The sequence below is a fragment of the Protopterus annectens genome, chromosome 16.part0, assembly GCF_019279795.1.
Source record: "Protopterus annectens isolate FY-2018-M chromosome 16.part0, PAN1.0, whole genome shotgun sequence".
In the NCBI taxonomy this organism is placed as follows: Eukaryota; Metazoa; Chordata; order Ceratodontiformes; family Protopteridae; genus Protopterus; species Protopterus annectens.
Window position 1 is genome coordinate 422,085,286 of NC_056750.1, and position 20,502 is coordinate 422,105,787.

A 20,502-nucleotide genomic window follows, 5' to 3' on the forward strand; every position below is an offset into this window, starting at 1 on the left:
AATTCCCACCCAAGACTGGACTAGACAGTCAAGAGGAGAAGGTAAACACTTGCACCACACCACACTCATGACATAGTCCCTCAAAACCTACAGCAGTAAAACACATACACACAGCAACACAACACACCTACATTCACGGAGGCTCTCAATAAAAATCTGCTCCAGCATCCGAGACCTCCAAAGCAGAAACGCAAGCAACCTCTACCCCCCAACATAACCCAAATGACACACAGCCCAAAAAACTCAGTGTGCCACTCAACCACAGTCCATAAGGCATAACAACGTACCCAACACTCTAGTCAGAGGTGACTATTGTCAGGCACACTGATGTTCTACTCACCAGGCTAAACAAGTTACTGTCAGCTGCCTGTCGGGTGCCAGGATCCGCCACACAATGCACACACTCGGGTCACTCCGCAACAAGTACAAATATGACTCTGTCATTGTCCATGTTGGTGTGAATGACCTGAGACGTACCTCCCTGGACTACATGAAGAGAGACATGGAGCTCTCCGATCTTGTAGCCCAGGCAGATATGACCCTAGCCCTGAGTAGGATCCCGCCTTCATCCAGAATAATACCACAGTACAAGGACAAAATGATTGACCTTCAACAATTGGCTAGGTTTCTGGTGTCATTCTAAGGGGATCCAGTATCTGTCTGCCTCGGATGACATGACTGACCGACCACGATGCTTTACCAGAGAAGGCCTGCACCTGTCAACCTTGGGATTCTGGATACTGGCCAAGGCTCTTGCCACCTCTATAGGGCCTTTTTTTAGGTAAAGTTCAAATGACAAATTCACCACCGTAACAGGTACAAGCAAGCAAAATCTGAGTGTAATGCTACTCAATGCTACAAGTCTAAACCTCAAAATGCATTCACTTGAGGCACTCCTTAAAATGGAGAACATAGACATCTGTGCAGTGACATAGACCTGGTTCAAGGCTCCAGAGAGCACCCTGCATTACCAGGCTATAATTCATACCACACCTTTCAGCCACCTAACCTGGACCGAAACACTGAAGGTGGAGGTGTGTCCATATTCATTAAGGATATTCACACCTCCAGGCTAGTTGCTCAGCATAATTCATCCAAGATTATCCAAGTGCAACCAACTCTGGGCAAGACCGCAATCCAAATTATAACTTGCTACAGATCCCCCACCATGCCTCAGGATTCCTACTCCTCATTTCTTGGTACAATGGAAAATATTAGGGTACAACCCAACACCATAATAATGGGCGATTTCAACTACCCCACCATTAACTGGGAAAACTACTCTTGTACCAACTCTTTTGCTCAACGTTTTCTGGAATTCATAAATTCCAACACCTTGGATCATCTTATCCACACCACCACCAGGGGCAGCAATATCCTAGACCTGGTCATTACCAACATGGGTGACCGCTGTTCCACACCACAGGTCACAACTCCTCATTGGCCAGATCCGACCATAAGCTAATCACCCTAGACATCCACATCCCGCCCCCACCCCCCATTAGGGAAAGCAAAGTAAAAAAATTTCTCCAAAGCTAACTTCACGCTTCTTAAGACAGAAGTGGCAAACTTCACGACACCCATGCAGATGGACAACAGACCAGTGACAAGTCGAGTACCACAGGGTTCAGTCCTAGGTCCTCTCCTGTTTGCTATCTACTTTTCTGAAGTACAGGCTAACACAGAAGGTCTTTGTCAATCTAAGTTCGCAGATGACTGCAAACTAAGTGCCATAATCTAAACTCCTAAACGATGTGGACATCCTACAAAAGGGCCTCACTGAGACAGATGCCTGGTGTCAAAGCCATGGCCTCAAGCTCAATGTCAAAAAGTGCATTGTCATCCCCTTTGGTAAAAACTCTGTACCCATGAGCTACCACATAGGTAGTAGTCTACTTTACACCAAGAGTGTGATGAGACCTTGAGACACAGGTGGACAGTAGTCTCTCCTTTGATAATCACCATCACCACAGTAGCCAGGAAAGTCTTCTATGTGGCACACCTCATCACAAAAGGTTTCTTATCCATGAAAAAGAGGTCATTGTTCCCCTCTACCCGTCACTCATTACACCCATTATAGAGTACAACGCCTCTTTTGGTATGTACCTCACAAGACATCTACAACTGGAAAGGCCGCAGAAATACCTCACAAAGAGGATTACAGGCCTCAAACAGATGCCCTACGCAGACCATCAAAAAACTCCAGCTTTACTCTGCCGCATATCGCCTACTCAGAGGCAATCTCTGCCTAACATACAAAGCTATGTCAACCCCAGAGCTGTTGGACATGCTTCACTTAAAGAAATCCCAATCCTTCAGAGCTACACTCTCTAGGGACCTAAACCTTGTCACCACAATAAGCAGAACATGCTGGAGGGATAGATTCCTGTCCCAGAAACTTCCCATACTCTGGAACAAACTACCAATATATATCAAACAAAGCTCCTCAATAGTACTCTTCAAGAAAAATCTTGGTGATTGGATGGGAAATAGGAAATTCACCCCGGGGATCACCTCTGTGGCTCTGCTTGACAGAGACACACAGGAAAATAATTTTCTTGGATGGCGAAAGCCAGAGTACCTTTTTGGCTAGGCTTATATAGGCCCTAGAGCCAATAGCCTAGTACCTACCTATGAACACTGGAAGCAGCTGTGAATAAGTTTTTCCTCCTCTCAGCAATAAAGACATTGGATAACAGTTTCACACCTCAGTCTTTTTTATAGCAGCTAACTCCTGACATCGGCATAACTACTTGCCTGTCAGCAGTACCTGACAGGGTAAACTACAGATCTCAGTCTCTGCTATCTCACACAGGCGGTGACAAATTCCTCTGCAAAGTATGTGAGAAGTTAAGCTTAAAAATGGGTCGGCTTTCCCTCCTATGATTCCAATGAAATTAAACAAAAAGCAGGTTTCTGGCACCTAAACAATACTGGAACCATATTTTAGGGAGAAAAGCAACCCAAGGGTTTAGTTAAACGGTAGGAAAAGATGGTGTTTTCCTTTAAATACTACAACATACATAAGCCAGATGCAGTGTAGATAACTTCAGTGAAAGCAAAACAGAATATGTAACACTACAGGAAAGACAAACCAGTTCCCAACGGGTCAAATTAAATTTACAGACACACAGAAGACAGATGCTCAGACAGAAAGGTAACTGTTAGGGATACTGTTACAGATGTTAGAAATTCCAAGAATGTCTGAATTTATTTTTCAGAATTCCTTATATATGATTATTAGTGTAGTGCACTGATCAACACTGACCAATTTCAAGCTCAGCCCAGGTGAAATACAAAACATTTCACAAAAAATACAGAAATAGAGGAGGGCACAGGCCAGAGAAGGAATATAGTAGTATTGATGTTGAGGAAAATTAGTTATTGGGACTGGGTTGGGTCCGATGTTCTTGTTTAGGAGTACAAGGATTATGGAGGACAGTTTCAGGGAGGACTTTGGTGTTATTAGGCAGACAGAAAAATGTTTCAGAGTTTAAGTAATTACACAGATTAGTGGTCTTGACAAAGTACAGTTTTGTACCAACCATAAATGTAGATGTTCGAGTGCTAATACAGCTGCAGTAATCACAGAAGGGTTTTCAGCCGTCAGGCGGTCCCTCGGTCGGCTGAATTCCAAAGTCTTGGTCCGGCGTCGGTTGTCATCGCTTACTCTTCTGACGTCAGTAAGGCCAGAGTATATAAGACACAGCCGACGCCATGTTCTTCAGTCTTTCTTGCCCCAGATTTCAGGTGCCCCCAAAAGGAAGGCAATACATAAATAAGGCTTATCTACATATGCAAGTAATGCAATGTAATGCAAAATCGGTGTAAGCAAGCAAATAAAACATAGCAGGATAACCCAGTCAGGTGGTATGAAGAGGTTGTTAGGCCCCATGCCTTTACCAAGTGGGGAAGGAGGGAGGGAAACCTGTACTGCAGCTGTATTAGCACTCGAACATCTACACTTATGGTAGGTACAAAACTGTACTATGTTCATCGTGCATACAGCTGCAGTAATCACAGATGGGTAGAGTCCCAAAGCTATGCATAGGGTGGTAGGTACTATGAGGAACTGGGTTGAGCCAGAATGCCCTGCAAAACAGCAGTGGCAAAGCCTGCTCTAGTTCTGGAATATAAGGGCAGGTGGTAGTGTTTTGTGAAGGTATGTACAGAACTCCAAGTGGCTGCCTCCAAAATATCCTTAGTAGGAACACCTCTGAGGAAGGCTGTAGAGGTGGCTGCGGCCCTGGTGGAGTGAGATCTGATACCAGTAGGTACAGATTTCCCATGATAGGAATAACAAAACCGTATGCAGTGGTCAATCCACTTGGAAATGGTCTGTTTGGTAACTGGTTTCCCTTGAGCCCCTACGGCATAGGACACAAAAAGTTGTTCTGATTTCCTGAAGGACTTTGTTCTGTCCAAATAATAACGTAGCTGCCTATTGATGTCTAGAGAGTGAAGCAGCCTCTCCCCTTTGTTTTGAGGGTTAGGATAAAAGGTAGGTAGGTGTATGGCTTGATTTAAGGCTACCCTGGATACCGCTTTTGGCATAAAAGATGGGTTGGTACGAAGGGAAACCCTGTCCTGATGGAAGATGAGGAAGGGCTGCACCGCCATGAGGGCCTGTAGTTCAGAAACCCTACGAGCTGAAGTGATGGCCAGAAGGAAAGCTGTTTTCCAGGACAAATAATGCAGATCTGTTGAGGCAGCAGGTTCAAAGGGAGGCAATGTTAATTTTTCTAGTATGTAATTAAGGTCCCAGGCTGGTATTGGTTGCTTCCTTGGAGGTCTTATATTCTTAGCCCCTCTGAGGAACTGTCGTAAGAGTGGGTGAGAGAATAAAGGAGGATCCGTGTGGAATTCTGCAGAAATGGCTGAGGCATGTATTTTTATGGAAGAAAATGAAGTCCACTGTTCAGCAGTTCAGCTAGGTACTGTAAAACCTGAGGCAAGTTCAGTTTTCTAGGGTCCTGGCCTCTTTTCTCATTCCAACAGCAAAACCGCTTCCATTTTGCGGAGTAAGCTTTTCTAGTAGATGGTCTTCTGGCCTCCAAAATGACATCCTGCACCTCCTTGGAGAGTAGGGACTGTTGTGGTGTCAAGGAATTTTCCATACAGCGAGGTTGAGTGTTTTCAGCTGACTGTGAAGAGTTTTGTAGCTGTTCTGAGTCAGTAGAAGAGGCATTAGAGGCAGGGACCAGGGAGGAGTATGTGTTAGGCTCCTCAGGAGTGGATACCAGTGTTGCCTTGGCCAATCTGGAGCAATCATTATCATCCTCGGTTTGTCTGTTCTTGCTTTCAAAAGCACCTTGGGCAGAAGGGGCAGAGGTGGGAATGCATAAACTGTCCATGCTATCCAACTGAATGAAAGGGCGTCCACTTTCCAGGTCTTTGGGTGAAAGGTCCCTGAACAAAACTTTTTCAGTTGATGGTTCCTGTGGGAGGCAAAAAGATCTATGTCTGGCTTCCCCCACGCTTGGATTATCTCTGTAAACACCTGAGGATGTAACTTCCATTCGTGTGGATCTGTCATATTTCTGCTTAAGAGTGTCGGCCAGTGTGTTTTCCAGTCCTGGCAAGTACTGTGCTTGAAGTTCGATTTGTCTTTCCAGAGCCAAGTTACAAAGAGTCATGGCTAGTCTGCACAAGGGGTATGAATGTGTTCCTCCTTGTTTGTTTATGTACCACATTACTGTGGTGTTGTCTGTTCTTATCAGTAATTGTCCTGGATGCAGGAAGTCCTTGAAAGCTGTAATTGCATTTATTACTGCTAGCATTTGTTTTTGATTGATGTGAAGGTGCTTTTCCTTTTGGGACCATCTGCCCTGAATGCACCTGTCCTTCATGTGCGCCCCCCAGGCGTAATCTGAGGCGTCTGTGGTTATGACTTGTTTTGCTCGAGGCTTGCAGAATGGAAGGCCTGCGTTTACTTGACATGCTTGGGCCCACCATAGAAATTCCTTTTGCAAACATGGAATTATTGGTATAATTGCTTCCAAACTGTGACTGTGTTGAGACCATACATTTTTTAGGTACCATTGAAGTTTCCTCATATGCAGCTTTGCACATGGGATTAGAAGAATGCAAGATGCCATGAATCCCAGAGCCTGCAGGATTTTCCTTGCAGTAAGCCTGGTACTTTTTGCTAGTGTTTCGAAGTACTGAGATAGTTGCCCTTGTTTTTCTGGCGTGAGATATGCCATCTGGGTGTTTGTGTCCAAGTTGGCACCCAGGAAGGTTATTTTCTGAGATGGTGTTAGCCTTGATTTCTCCTTGTTGATGGTATATCCCAGAGAAAGCAGTAACCGTGTCACATATGCCAGATGTTCCAGTAGTATGCGTTTGCTGTCCGCTTGGATCAGGCAGTCGTCCAGATAAGGGTAAATTTGTATCCCTTGAAGTCTGCAGTAGGCAATCACTGATGCCAGGCACTTTGTGAATACTCTGGGCGCAGTAGATAAGCCAAAGGGCAATGCAGTGAATTGATAGTGGATTGAACCTGCAAAAAATCTGAGGTATCTTCTGCAGCTTTGTCTGATTGGGACATGCAGGTATGCCACCTTGAGGTCCAATGTTACCAGCCAAAACTCCTTGCCCAGCATGGGAAGAAGTTGCTGTAATGTGAGCATCTTGAATTTTGGTACGAGTAGGAATGTGTTTAGGATGGATAAGTCCAAAATGGGTCTCCAGTCGGTTCCTTTTCTTGGTACCAGAAAAAGTCTTGAATAAAAGCCTTGACCTTGTTGGTGTGTAGGTACCTTTTGTATAGCTCTCATGTTTAGGAGCTTTGAAATTTGCAGTTGTGCCTCTGCCCTTTGATTTTCTGGCAGGTTTGGCATGCCTCTCATTTTTGGAAGAGTGTGAAATTGAAATTTGTAGCCTCTGTTTATAATGTCCAGTATCCATTTGTCTGTTGTGACAATATGCCAATTGCTTGCAAATAATGCTAGTTTCCCTCCCAAAGGTGCTGCCAGCTGAGACTTGCTTGGCATGGAAATGAGGGAGTCATTGGGTTTGCTTCCTGTATTGTTGTGCACTGACTTCACCACCTCTTGGTGCTGGAGATTGCCATTGTCTGCCTCTATATGATCCTTGTGATTGCCCTCTGCCCCTTGTGCGTCTTTATCTACCTCTTTGGGGCTTGTCAGTGGCTGGAAAGGACCAGTTTTTTGAAGGCCAATTTCTGCTAAAACGTGGTGGCTGGACCTGTAAGAAAGCCTTGACAGTTTGCATAGATTTGACTTTTTCTTCCATTTTCCGTAGTATCTCCTCAGCATTAGTACCAAATAGTACATCCTTTTGTAAAGGAGCATCAAGAAGTTTAGCTTTCACATGATCAGGTAAATTTTGTTCCCTAAGCCAGGCATGTCTGCGAATTACTGATCCTGTAGCAGCCGCTCTACTGGAAGCCTCTAGGGCATCATAACCACATTGTAAGGTGTGTTTACCCACTTGCTCCGCACTATGCATCATATCCTGTAACTCTTTTAAATCTGGTTGTTCAGGTTGAGACATTTTTTTCCTTAATTGTATTGTTGTTTTGGTATTTTGTATTGGTATTGTTGATATTTAATCATATGAAACTGACAGTTTAAGGCCCTCATGGCTAGGGTGGTCGAGGTATATACCTTTTTACCCCACCTTTCTAGAGATCTGGATTCCCTTTCTGCAGGGAGTGGATTCTTGGCAGTGGAGGCCTTTAATCCCTTGGGGCCTTGTGAAATGGTTTCAGGGTCAGCATTATGGCCTTTGTAGAGAAATTGGTGAGAGCTGGGTACTCTGTAATACCTATCAGGTTTTACTGGTGCAGGAGGCAGAGAATCAGGGTTAAGGCAAGCCTCCGAATAGACATCATCCAGTACATCCAAAACAGGGGGTATAGCCAGAGGTCTGTGCTGAGGCAACCAAAGAAATTCCCTAAGTCTTTTCTTGGAATCTGAAAAGTCTTGGCCTTCCCAATGGAAGTGTTCCCTCAAAGTGTGCAAGGTTTCCCCAAAAGAAAAATCCTCAGGAGGGGATACAGAAGGAATGGACTGTTCTGCATCCGAATCCTCAAAAGGGGAGTAAGAGTGTTCCTCTGCATCAGAATGTTCAGATAAAATGGATCCCTGATCAGAAGAGGGAGATTCTTCCTCCACTCTGGGTCTCTTGTCAGGAGGGGGCTGAGAACCTCTGATAAGAGTAATTAAATCCTCAGCCATTTTAAGCATCTGTTTTTTAGGCATGGGTCCAGGAGATGGGCCCTGTGCAACAGACCTTGTGGGATGCCTGGCTGCTTTGGATTTAGTAAAAGCCTTTATTGAAAAAGAAGATGAGGGCCTAAATACACCATGGGTGGAGGTGGACCTGTCCACATTAGTAGGCTCGACATTAACAGGGGCTTCGGTTGTAGTCTGGGAAAGGGCCGAGGACCCAGCGGTCTCGGGTACAGAGGACACCGCCAAAGGAGTGTCGTCGGTAGTCAGGGACTGCAAAGGCGTCTCGCTGAGAACCGGACCACGTGTGGCCTGTTTTGGCGTGGTGTCGGCGGGGACCGCGGATCTCGCGTGTCGGTCCTTTTCCTTGCGTTTTTTGGACAAAACGGTAGTCGGAGTGTCCGACATTTTATAATCAAAAGCTTTACCAAAGTAGTGTTGGGCGAACTCCGCCCGGCTTGATAGTGCGTTTATTGAAGGTAGCGCCAAAGCGACAGCCCGAGACGCCGTGGTCTGGGTCTGGGCCCAAACAAGGTATGCAAAGGGAATGGAAATCCTTATGCGGTATTTGCTTCCCACAAGAAATACAATTATTAACTTTTTCTGACATCGGTCTGAGGCAAGAAAAGTTTCAACGGGTACTTAGCTTTAAAGAAGACTTCGGTTCCAATTTTTTCGTAATTCAGGAGCTGGCCGACCGGCACTTGCGAACTGCTTCTGCTTCGGGCACGGCGCGGCAAAAAAGACTGAAGAACATGGTGTCGTCTGTGTCTTATATACTCTGGCCTTACTGACGTCAGAAGAGTAAGCGACGACAACCGACGCCGGACCAAGACTTTGGAATTCGGCCGACCGAGGGACCGCCTGACGGCTGAAAACCCTTCTGTGATTACTGCAGCTGTATGCACGATGAACATCGGTGAGCCAGCAAGTTAGTTTGGTCCAATTACTGGGGAGTTGTTCATGTGGAAGCAAGAGTAATTCATGTGGATGTGATGATAGGTTGGGTAAGTGTTTTATGAAAATGTCAGGTAATGACTGTACAGGGATGAGGGAGGTGAAGAGGAGAGGAGGAACAGGGAGGAGGTAGAACAGGTGAAGTTATGGAAGGAGGAACATTTTACTGATTGGAAGCACGTTGTGTTTGTATAGGAAGTTGTAAGTGGGAGTTAAGACTTCCAGTAATAATAAAGTACTGACTAGGACGACAGTGAGATTAACAGGGTTAACGTGGTTTTATGATGGTGTCTTTTTAAGAGGTGTGTCTTGAGAGTTTGGCTGTGGGTGGAGAACAGAGCAAATATATTTAATGGTCTCAGGTGGCAGAGGAATTGGGGTGAGAATGAAGGGGGACAACTCCCAAATTCTTGGGGGTAAATCACTTTAGAACTTTACAAAAAAGTGAGTTCACCCTAGTTACATGACAACCAAAATGCAGATAAGTAAATAAATGCAGTACAACAAAATCCACTACAAGTTTAAATGCAGAAAAAAATACTTAAAACGCATCAAAAGAAATTTCCCATCAAGTAAAAATTAAGTTAATGGTGACACATGCCACAAATTCTTACAAAAACAGTTATTGGGGAAACGTACCACAAATTCTTTCAAAACTTTTAAAATGTCTTAGTAAGAAGCATCTTAGACATTACAGAGAATGCTACTTAATCTACAAAAGTATGACCTGAAACTGAAATACAGACCAGTCAAGAAAGCCATATAGCAAATATGCCAAGTAGTGCACATATAAGAGATGAATGAAGATTTGTTAGAATAAATGAAAGCTATGCGCTTACTGTTATACTAGGGCTTACGGACGGGGTTCAGTCTTCATTAACCACACATTCTGCACAGCAGATATCACTTTTCTGGCCAAATAAGCATGCCCTTTTCTTTTAGGATACCTGCCCCTCTCTCCATGTTCCAGTATCTAATGAAACTGAAAAATGAAGAAGCCGTAACAGTGCAGTGCAGCACAGCAGAGAAAGGGTAGGTTAATGAAGTCTGAATCCTACTTCTAACATTATGGTAAGTGCTTAACTTTCATGCCTACTAAGAAGATTCAGTCTTCAGTAACCAAGAGGCTTGGCAGTACAGGGAACTCCCTACACACTAGGGTCTCAGACTACCTAACTCCCAGTATGACAACTAAAAAGACATCAGCAAAGCCATAAATAAGACAGTCAGGAGACGATATGGCCAAGGTATACAAAAAGACCCCTGCAACCAAGAAAAAACTTCGGTCCAAGTCTGAATATCATCATTAGACTAGTGAATAAGGCAGCAATGTTATAAAGCACTCCAACCAGAAAAACATGCAGAAAGCCCCTAGAAATGCCAGAGTGGAAGGAAAACAGATCACGTCGTCCGTCAGTCCCCCCCCCCCCCCAAGGTCAAAATTTCCCATGGTACCACACTGCCTAGCCTGAAGCATCACCAATATCCACAAAGCCACACCCATGGCAGCCTGGAGATGGGCCTGTCAGAAGCAGAGTATAAAGCTCCCACAAAATCAGAGCCACTGAGCTGGGGGGCAAAGTAGAGAAGTCAACAGCAGAAGAGAAGCGGACCCTGTCAAGGGAAAAGTCAGCTTCAGAACCCAGAGGGAAGCCATACCTTGCCAACTAAAACAAGAAACCTAGACTAAACTGCCACATGGAAGCCCAAGTTTGAAATGCTTCATCCTGACTTCATAGCCATACTGCTATCAGTGTTACAGGTTACACCAGAAAATTGGCCAACACTGCTATGCAAGTGCCACAAAGTGCAGTTGTGTTAGGAACTTAACTGTAGATGTTCGAGTAGATAAATCACTGAAGTACTGACTCTTGGGAATTCCTGCCTGCATAAGCCTATGTCTGGCTCGAATGTCAAAGCTGTTGCTTTTTCTCTTCGCCCAGTGGACTTCCCTTTATTTCACTAATGTTGGTCGACTTCCTCCCCTTCTAACCCCATCAATAAGTCTTTCTTGCCCTCGACTGCAAACACTTCCCCCAAGGTCCACAGAATGACCTGGCCCAAACCTGAGAGAGGGGGCTAAAACAGGGCCTCTGAAGAAGGATATCACAGGGAATATAAACAGGTGAATAGGACAGCAATCCGAACACTACGCATAAGTTAGGAGAAGAGGGGATGGGGCAACTGATACTATAACATTTAAGCTACTTCAACAGCTACATTATGTTAATTTCCTAACACAACTGTTCCATATTCTTCGCAGTTCAATGTTACAACAAAATCCTAAAACTAGACAGTGGTGGGTGGCTTATGACGGTAGCACGTGACACTAGCCACTGCAGGATGGTTGAAGTAAATTCAGCCCTGTCCATAATCCCTAAACTGAAATGCATGGGAAAGATGTGGACAAATGACCATGTTGCTGCTTCCAGATGATGATCCTTCCCCAAGACAGCTGTAATGGCTGCTGTAGCCCTAGTAGAGTGGGCCTCTGACTGAAACATGGACTATTTCCTCAGTGCATATGAAAGGCAATTCAGGTAGACATCTGTTTAGAGATGGTCTGTTTACAGTTATGCCTTTTTCCCTTTGTAAAGGCAACAAAAGCTGGTCTGTTTCTGATTTAGTTCTAGCCACAAAATCTGAGCTGACACTGCATATATCAAGGGAATGCAGCACACACTCCCCTCTGTTTTGTGGAGAATGGGAAATACCTGGTAGATGGACTGTTGGATTTGAAGTAAATTTTGTTACGACTTCATGCATGAATGTAGGATTAGTGCATATTGTGCTCTGTCCTAACGGAAAATCAATAACGTCACTCTATGGAAGGACCTGCAGCTACAACTGAAGCATGTACCTTGACAGATACAGAAAACAAGCCTGCGATGAAAAGGTCTGACATGCAGCAGTGGACCACCGACAGATGTGCTTGGTTTAGTTGCAGTCAAATGTTCAAGCACTGGTGGAAGAAACTTTTCCATTTAGCAACATATGACTTTCCTGTGCCAGGTTTTCTGGCCTCAATCACTCAAAATATGTACTGTCTCCTTATGCACAGTGGGGATAAGAACATGATCATCCATAACACTAGTCTCAAAATCTTCAGGTTGGGACATATGACACACATTGTCCTGTAATGGAATTTAGTAACTGGGGCAGAGCAAAGAAGTTGCGTCTTACCATAACTTTCCATCTGGGTTGTTCATCCTCTTTCATTCATCACTGATGGGTTCAGTTCAGAGCTCTCGGAACAGAGTTGGCCTTTTTACCAAGCTTGCGCCAGCCAAAAAAACTCTCGAGCTAAGTTTCTACCCAGTATGCCCTACTCCCAGTTACCTCAGACCAAGCTTGCTAGGGAAAGAGAAGTAAAGCCGAGGCCACTTCTGTGCAAATATCCTAGGACACCACTTTGGAGGGGGAAGGCGGGTGGGAAGTGATGAATGAAAGAAGATGAACAACACAGACGGAACCTTATGGTAAGACATAACTTCTTTATCTGATGTTGTCAATCTTCTTTCTATTCATCACTGATGGGACAGAATCCCAAGCTACCTTGAGGTCCATGGACAGCCCTTATGGAAGAACATCCCTGAGTACCACTGAGCCGAAGGCAGCTCTCCATCGGGGACCAAGTCCAATTTGCAATGATTGATAAAGGTATGAGGCTTAGCCCAAGTAGCTGCTGCGCAAATGTCATCCATGGAAGCCCTGGAATGGAAAGATACAGATGTTGCCATAGATCTAGTGGTGTGAGCTTTAACTTTTGGTATAGGTTCGTTACTGAGGGAACAGATGAAATGTATGCAGTCCCATAGCCAATTTGATAATGTAACCTTGGAAACCGCATCTCCTGTTCTGGGCCCAGAAAATGAGATGAAAAGCTGTTCACACTTAAGGATAGATTTGGTCCTGTCTAGGTAAAATCTCAGTTATCTATGTACATCCAAGGAGTGAAGGCAATACTCTTCACTATTGGAAAAATTCGCAAAGAGCACTGGTAGGTCAATGGTCTGGTTAATGGAGAATTCAGAAACAACTTTGGGAAGGAAGGATGGATTTGTCCGAAGTGATACTCTGTCTTTATAGAAAACCAGATAGGGCCTATTGATACACAATGCCTGCAGCTCCGAGAGCCTTCTGGCAGATGTGATGGCTACCAAGAACAAAGATTTCCAAGACAAAAACTTTAGGTCAAACTTCAAAGCACATTCAAAAGGTTTTTGAGTCAAAGACTGAAGGACTAAAGTGAGAGTCCATGGTTCCACAGGCTGTCTGACAGGAGGCCTGATATGAGAGGTTCCCTTAAGGAAGGCCTTGCATAGACAGACATAAGAGGGGTGCCATCTATACCATTGTGGAAATTAGAAATTGCTGCTAGGTGTACTTGTACAGTAGAAGCAGAGGCTCCATTATCAAAAAACTTAGCCAAGTATTGAAGTACCTCAGTTACTGGAGCCGAATAAGGGTCTAGCATGTTATCCTTAAACCAGATGGAGAAGCTTTTCCATTTATTCTGATATAGTTTTCTGGTGGATGGTTTATGAGAGACCAGAATGAGGTCTCAAACAGGCGAGGAGATATTAGCTTGCCTGGCAACTAATGGAAGTGGAGAAACCAAGCTGTCAGCTTGAGACTGGACAGATTTGGGTGGCTCGACCCCTGAGGGTGAGTAATCAGATCTGGAAGAGGGTCCAGAATCCACGGCGGGTATAGGAAGGGGAACCAAACCTGTCGAGGCCAGAACAGAGCTATGAGGATCACCTTGCATCCCAACCAAAGAGCTTTCTTTAGAAATTGTGGAATTAAGGGAGTGGGAGGATAGGCGTAAAGAAGTCCCGTGGGCCAATCGTGGATTACAGCGTCCTTCGGGGACTCCCCCTCCAGGAGAAGAAGGGCAAAATAGCTGCTGCACTTGTTTGAAGGGGAGGTGAAAAGATTACAACAAGGCTGGCCCCCGTGGCTGAAGATTTCTGTCGCACCTCGGGATTGAGGGACCACTCGTGAGGCAGGAGGATGCATCTGCTCAGTTTGTCTGCAATTACGTTGGAGCTCCCCGGGATATGCATTGCTATCAGAAAGCAGTTGGAAGTTATCGCCCACTGCCAAATTCTCATGGCTTCCCGACACTGGGGGTAGAACTTGGTTCCTCCTTCCTTGTTGACATACCAGACCACTGACATACTGTCTGACTGAAATGCAATCATCCCGGAAGAAGGGGAGAGCCGAATGAAAGGCCTGCAATGCTAACAGCACTGCTCTCAGTTCCAGAACACTGATATGCAGGTGGGCTTCTAAGGTGGACCATGTGCCTTGGACTGTCTTCCCCTGGAAATGCCCCCCCCCCCACACGGAAGCATCCCTGGTCACAATGGCTCTGGGCTGAGGGGATTAAAATGGTCAACTCAAACTTCTGTGTCTGGCCTCATCCACCAAAGGAGGTCCTGTATGCAGGAGTTGGTTATTCGAATCTGGCAATAGAAGGGGTAATAGCTTGGGAACCACTGACAATGAAGGAGCCACTGCAGGATCCGCATATGTAGCTTCGCTAGAGGCACTATTGGAGTTGAAGCTGCCATAGAACCGAGGGCCTGAAAAACTTCCCTTGCTGAAACTTGTGTGTAACAGAGTATTATCCACAGCTGGAGCTGCAAACGCTGGAGTCTGTAATTTGGGAGTGATACTAGACAAGACGGGGTATTGAACACTGCTCCAATGAATTCTATTTGTTGTGTAGGAGTAAGGTTTGATTTCTCGCATGTATCATTATTCCCAACACTATTTTTCCAGACAAAATACAATGCAGTGCTGTTACCAGAAAATGCTCGGGGGGGGAGCCAGTCGTCCAAATATGGAGACACCCAGAATCCTTGTAGTCTCAAGTGAGCTGTGACCACTGCCATGCATTTCATGAACACTCCGGGGGCTGTAGAGAGACCGAATGGCAAGGCACAAAATTGATAATGATTGGCCCCTAGCCGGAAGCAAAGCAGACTCCTGGAGCGTTTGTCCATCTTAATGTGGTAATACGCATCCCGGATATCCATCGAGCACATCCAATCACCTTCTCTCAAAAAGGGGAGAATGGACTGAACCGTGACCATCTGTAATTTGGTTTGGGTGACAGACTTGTTTAAGCTGCTGAGATTCAAAATGGGTCTCCAGTCCCCTGTATTTTTGGCACCAAAAAGAATCTTGAGTAAAATCTGGATCCACATTGGTCTGGTGGGACTGGATGGATACTTTTTTTAAGACAGCTTTATTAACTCTGAAGCTGCTTCTTACCTTTGACTGGGTTGAACGTCGGAAAGCTTTCTTGGAAGATTTGGTTGACGAGAAAGGGGAATGGTGTAACCTCTGGTGATGATACTCTGCATGCAACGATCGGGGGTAATAGATTGCCAGGCAATTTGGTGCAGAAAGAAACGACCCCCAACTGCGTCCAGAGATAAGCAATCGGGCTGCTTCTCAGGAGCACTGGTAAGGCTGTCCAGAAAAGGAATCCTTGGAGCCTTGGTTACGAGGATCCCATCTGCCTCTGTAGGGGTGTCTTCTGGAATTGTTACCCCTTCTGCCCCTGAGAGTATCACCACCACATGTGGCATGGAAAGGACCCCGAGATTTTTGTGCCTCATTTTCCCACTCCTCTGATTCCTGGAGAAGGCACTTTGAGGATTGGAAAACAGTAGGCCTACAGTAGACAGGGTCTTTCCGTCTTGCTCGCACATGGCTATCATGTCTTTCACTTTGGAGCCAAAAAGGGATGATGCTTCGATGGGAGCATTGAAAAAGGAAGACATGAAGGGGTCCACGAGGTCACAAATCTGCATTCAGGCATGATGCCTCATGACAATGCCCGAACCCGCTGCTCTGGATGCCCCCTTCAGTCGTATGTGAAAGCAACCTCATGGACGAGTTGGATATCGATTCCAGGGTTGCGAGTTGCAAGCCCACTTTGTCTCTGACCTCTTCAGACAACTGCCCTGCGAGTGTCCCAGACAGTTCAGAGACGAAGTCCTTCTGGAGCATCGTAAAATGTGCCAAATAGTTCGGGGACTGTACAGCAAAGGTCCCCGATGCAAAAACACACTTACCAAGTCTGTCCACCACCCGGGACTCCCTGTTGGGTGGGTGGACAGTGGGACTTTCCTCATCCAAGTCCTTTTTTGTGGCTGCCACCACCACCATAGCATCGCCTGGTAACCATTTGGACCAATGCAACTTCTCCTTGGGAGGGGAAAGAATTCTGTCAGGTCTCTGAGGGATTGCCTCAATGGAATCAGGGTTCTTCCAAGTCATCTGCATGACGAGCTTGTCGGCAGGCGGGGTCACCCAACAGGAAGAAGGCCAGGCACGAAAAGCCTGCAGGAACACGAACTCCTCAGATGAAGGGTTGGAGGGCTTCCAGTCACCTCTCTGCTATAGCATTTCCAGGATGTCTCCGAAGGAGACATCAGGAGGTGACCAAGCGGACCCTTCACCCATCATCGCAATCCGTGTCTTCCATTAAGGATTCCTCGGGTGAGTCCATGTGCTTCCTCTTGCACGTCTTCTTTTGAGGGGGGCTCCTCAATGGGGGGGGGTCTCTGAGGAGGACTTGGAAGAGCTGGAACTCTAAACAGGGGTGCCCTGCGGCTTCTCTGCCCGGTGTCCCGGCGGGGTGATCTGTGGCAGCTGTAGCTCAGGGGGCGAAAACTGGGGTTCCGACATCAAAGGAGTGCTTCCAGAAGCAAGAGCCCTCTCCATTGTGCAGAAAGCAGGTCCGCTCGAAGAGGGATGGGAGCCCTTAACCAAGAAAGACCACCTCGGGGCCGGGGGTCACACCTCGCTCTGACTAACCCACTTCCACGGATGGAGCCTCAAGCAGGATCGGTGTGGTCATGGCTGTCGGCACCAGGAAGAAACACGGCTCCATGCTCCAGGCCGAAGCACCCGTCCCCCAATCCCCAGATTGAGGAAGGACCAGTTCCGCAGGAACCGAAGACCAAAGGGACAAACTGAGAGCCGGAGTGAGGTGCACTAAAGGCGCGGAAGTGATGGGCTCCAAGAAGGATGTCGGAGCAGAAAGCTTCGGAACTGAAATGGTTGAAGGAGGAGTGTAAGATGGAGTCCATGGAGAAACCAACCCAAGTCCTGCAGGTGGATGGGTATTAGAAAGTGTGGGCATCCCACTGGCTACCAACAGCTGGTCCACAAGATGCACCACTTTGTGTTCCAACAGGTTCCTGGTGGATCTAGTGGATACTCCAGACAGAGAGGCAGGACGTTCAATGAACGGGCTATACACCTGGCCCAGAAATGGATCTACGGAAGGGGAGCATCAAGTCTGTGGTGCAAGGTCTGCCAGCACTGAAGTCTCAAGCTTTGCGACCGGGCATAATGGGGTCAAATCGAGTTTTGTCTGTAAAACACTTGGTGCCTAAGTGGCACTCTGAATCGAAACGGTTTGTTCCAAAATCGTAACTGACGAAGGTATCAAAGGTGTGTCCTGAGCCGAAATGGCCACAGGTGCCTAAGTCAAAATAGGCATGGTGAGGTCTATAATCGGTGCCGGAGGCAGGACCGGTGCCAAAACTGGCGCCGGTATCGAAGGTTGAGATGCTCGGAGCAGAGGATGACGGAGCCGTAGAGGCAGATTTATGCTCCAAAGACAACTTTGGGACCTTTGATTTCACAGGCTTACCCTGATTATCCGATGGAGAGGAAGGAACCGAGTGGTATCTCTTTGTCTTTAGTAGGAGGGGTTGAAACTTCCATCGTAGAAATGGCCTCTGAAAAGTAATACTTAAGTAACCCTTTCAGTATCAGTTTATTTTTGCGCTCATTAAGAGTGCATTGACTGAAACTCTGACAAATGTCACAAGGAGGCTGCACCGAAAGGTGGGACACCCCCAAACAGAATACACAATCATCGTGAGAATCACTATTAGTTAACTTGCCATTACATGAAGCACAATGCTTAAAACCTGAAATATATTTCTTATCTGACATCCTGACAGAGGGACACCACAGACCAACAGTGTAACCAATCAGAACAAATAAGTCAAACACCGTTCAAAAAAGTCACAACTGTACCAGTACAGTGATATGCGAGAGACAAAACAGAAACACCTTACTAAAAACAATCCTAACAGGCTAGACATGTAAGAAAAATACCAGCTATGGTATTGAAGGAATACCACACGGTAAGGGAGGAAAGGCCGTACCAACAATGGTAATTGAAAGTTTACCAGCAGTAACAACGGGTAGAATACACAGGAAAAAAACAAGGTCTGACAGAAGAAAACACACTAGAAATAGTATTCGCTCAATAAAAAGAGAAGATATCAAAAATTTTCCACACAAATATCAAATAAAGTTTCACTTAGCTGAGAGCTCAGCTGAAACATGGCTTTATGGCTGCACTGCAAACGAGATCTGAGGTAACAGGGAAAAGGGCATTCTGGGTTGAAACGTAGCTCCAGAGTTTTTTTGGCTGTTGCGAGCTAGGTAAAAAGTTAGACTCAAAACCGAGTGCTCAGAACCTAACCCATCAGTGATGAATGGAAAGAAGATTGACAACATCAGATCAAAGGTTTCTCTATCACAGCTCAGCAGGGGGGAGAACCAGTGCTGACTGGGACAGGAGGATGCTATTAAAATCATCCTTGCTTTGTACTCCATAATCTTCAACACCCTGAGGAATACAAAAAGACAGAAATCATACAGAAATATGCCTGGCCAGGGAAAAGAGAAGGTGCCTGTGTCTTAAGCTCCCTTCTTTGGGCCACTTGCGTGTTCCCTGGAGAAGCAAAAATGTATAACTCTGGCACACCCCACTTGTTGACCAAATGAGGTACAACTTTTATTTTTAACATCCATTTGTTGAAGTTAAAGGACCTGCACAGACTACCAGCTAAAATGTTGGTCTGCCCAGGAATGCACTGGGCCACTGGGGGTCCATTCTGAATCTAAGCCACCTCACACATCTGCATAGCTAGTCTGCAAAGTACATAAGATTACGTGCCACCCTGTTCATGTACCTCATGGCTGTAGTACTGTCCATCAATAATCAGGGAGCCAAGCTGCCAAATGTGTCCAAAGGTGTGGATGGTTAGGATCACTGCCATCATTTCCTTTATATTTATGTGCCTGTTGCAAACTTGCTTTTAAGACCCAGGACCTTCAGTCTTGAGTAGACGCCCCAAATGATGTCAGTTAAATTTGCTGTCAGCACCTGGGAATCAAGTCCACATTCTGAAGGGAACTCCCTTGTAGAGCAATATACTGTGTCCATCATGCTTTTTCAATAAGCAAGGGAGCTGTGGGATGTTTGCTTGCAGGAAGTAGAGATGCTGACAATGCTGGTTCCTTAGGTAACACCAGAGCTTCCTTCTTGCAAAGTTTGGCTAGGAGGACCATTAAAATGCTAGAAGCCATGTAGCCCTGAAGCTTGAGAAATTCTCTGGCTGATATGCTGTTGAAGCTGGATATGCTGCTAAAGTACTGAGGCACGAAAAGGATTTTGTCTCAAGTCCGAAAGGTGCTTGGCTCTCTTCAGTCCAGTACTATTCAGAAAAGTAACCAGAGTGGTAAGAGTTAGCTGAGAGTTTTGGATGTTTAGGGGACCCATCCTCTGAAAGTAGTCTATGATAATTTGTCTCTCATCTCCAAAAGTAAGGAAGCCTGAATCAGAATCATTTTATTACCACAGTAGAACACTGAACAACAAAGGCAAGATGTTTAAGCCTTTTGTCATGCAGGATGCAATTGCTGGAGCCAGGCATTTTGTAAAGACCCTAGGGGCAGAAGACACACCAAAGAGTAAGGCAAAAACTGGTAATGGGAACCCACTGCCTGCAAAAGCAAGAACAGTCTCTCTGGCCTATGGGAACATGAAGGTAGGAGTCTCAAATCTAGGGTTAATATAAGGGCTCCTGCGAAGATCTAAAGTAAATGTTTTGAAAAGGTCAACATTATGAACTCTGGTACTAGTAAGAATTTGTTCAATCTCAATAGATCCAGAATGGTACTAGAAGATCCTTCATTCCTTGGAACAAAAAGTCTAGAGTAAAATCCTGTCACTTTTTCTAGCATCAACTTTACAGATCCCTGTATTAGAGTTTTCACATATGGAGGTGTGATGATCCACCACTGGACCAGTAATCAAGGAGCCTCAATCCTCACCACTGGCAACAGTGGAGGGACTTGCACTGAGAGGTTAACAAGTACACACAGTATTTCCAGATGCAGCTCTCTGCATCAAGTGCAATTCCCCTTAACAGCACACAGAGAACACAGTCATTCCCGGGTTGCTTTTGCCCTCTTTCTCCAGATTCAAAATAAGACTCCCCACTGGCACAGCTAT

At 45.7% G+C, this 20,502-nt stretch overlaps 1 protein-coding gene across 2 annotated transcripts in view; it reads right to left on the reverse strand.

Moving 5' to 3' along the window:
• PPP6C (protein phosphatase 6 catalytic subunit) overlaps window positions 1–20,502 on the reverse strand; it is a 1,288,377-nt gene that overhangs the window by 545,935 nt on the left and 721,940 nt on the right. The gene's annotated exons all lie outside the window — the stretch shown is intronic.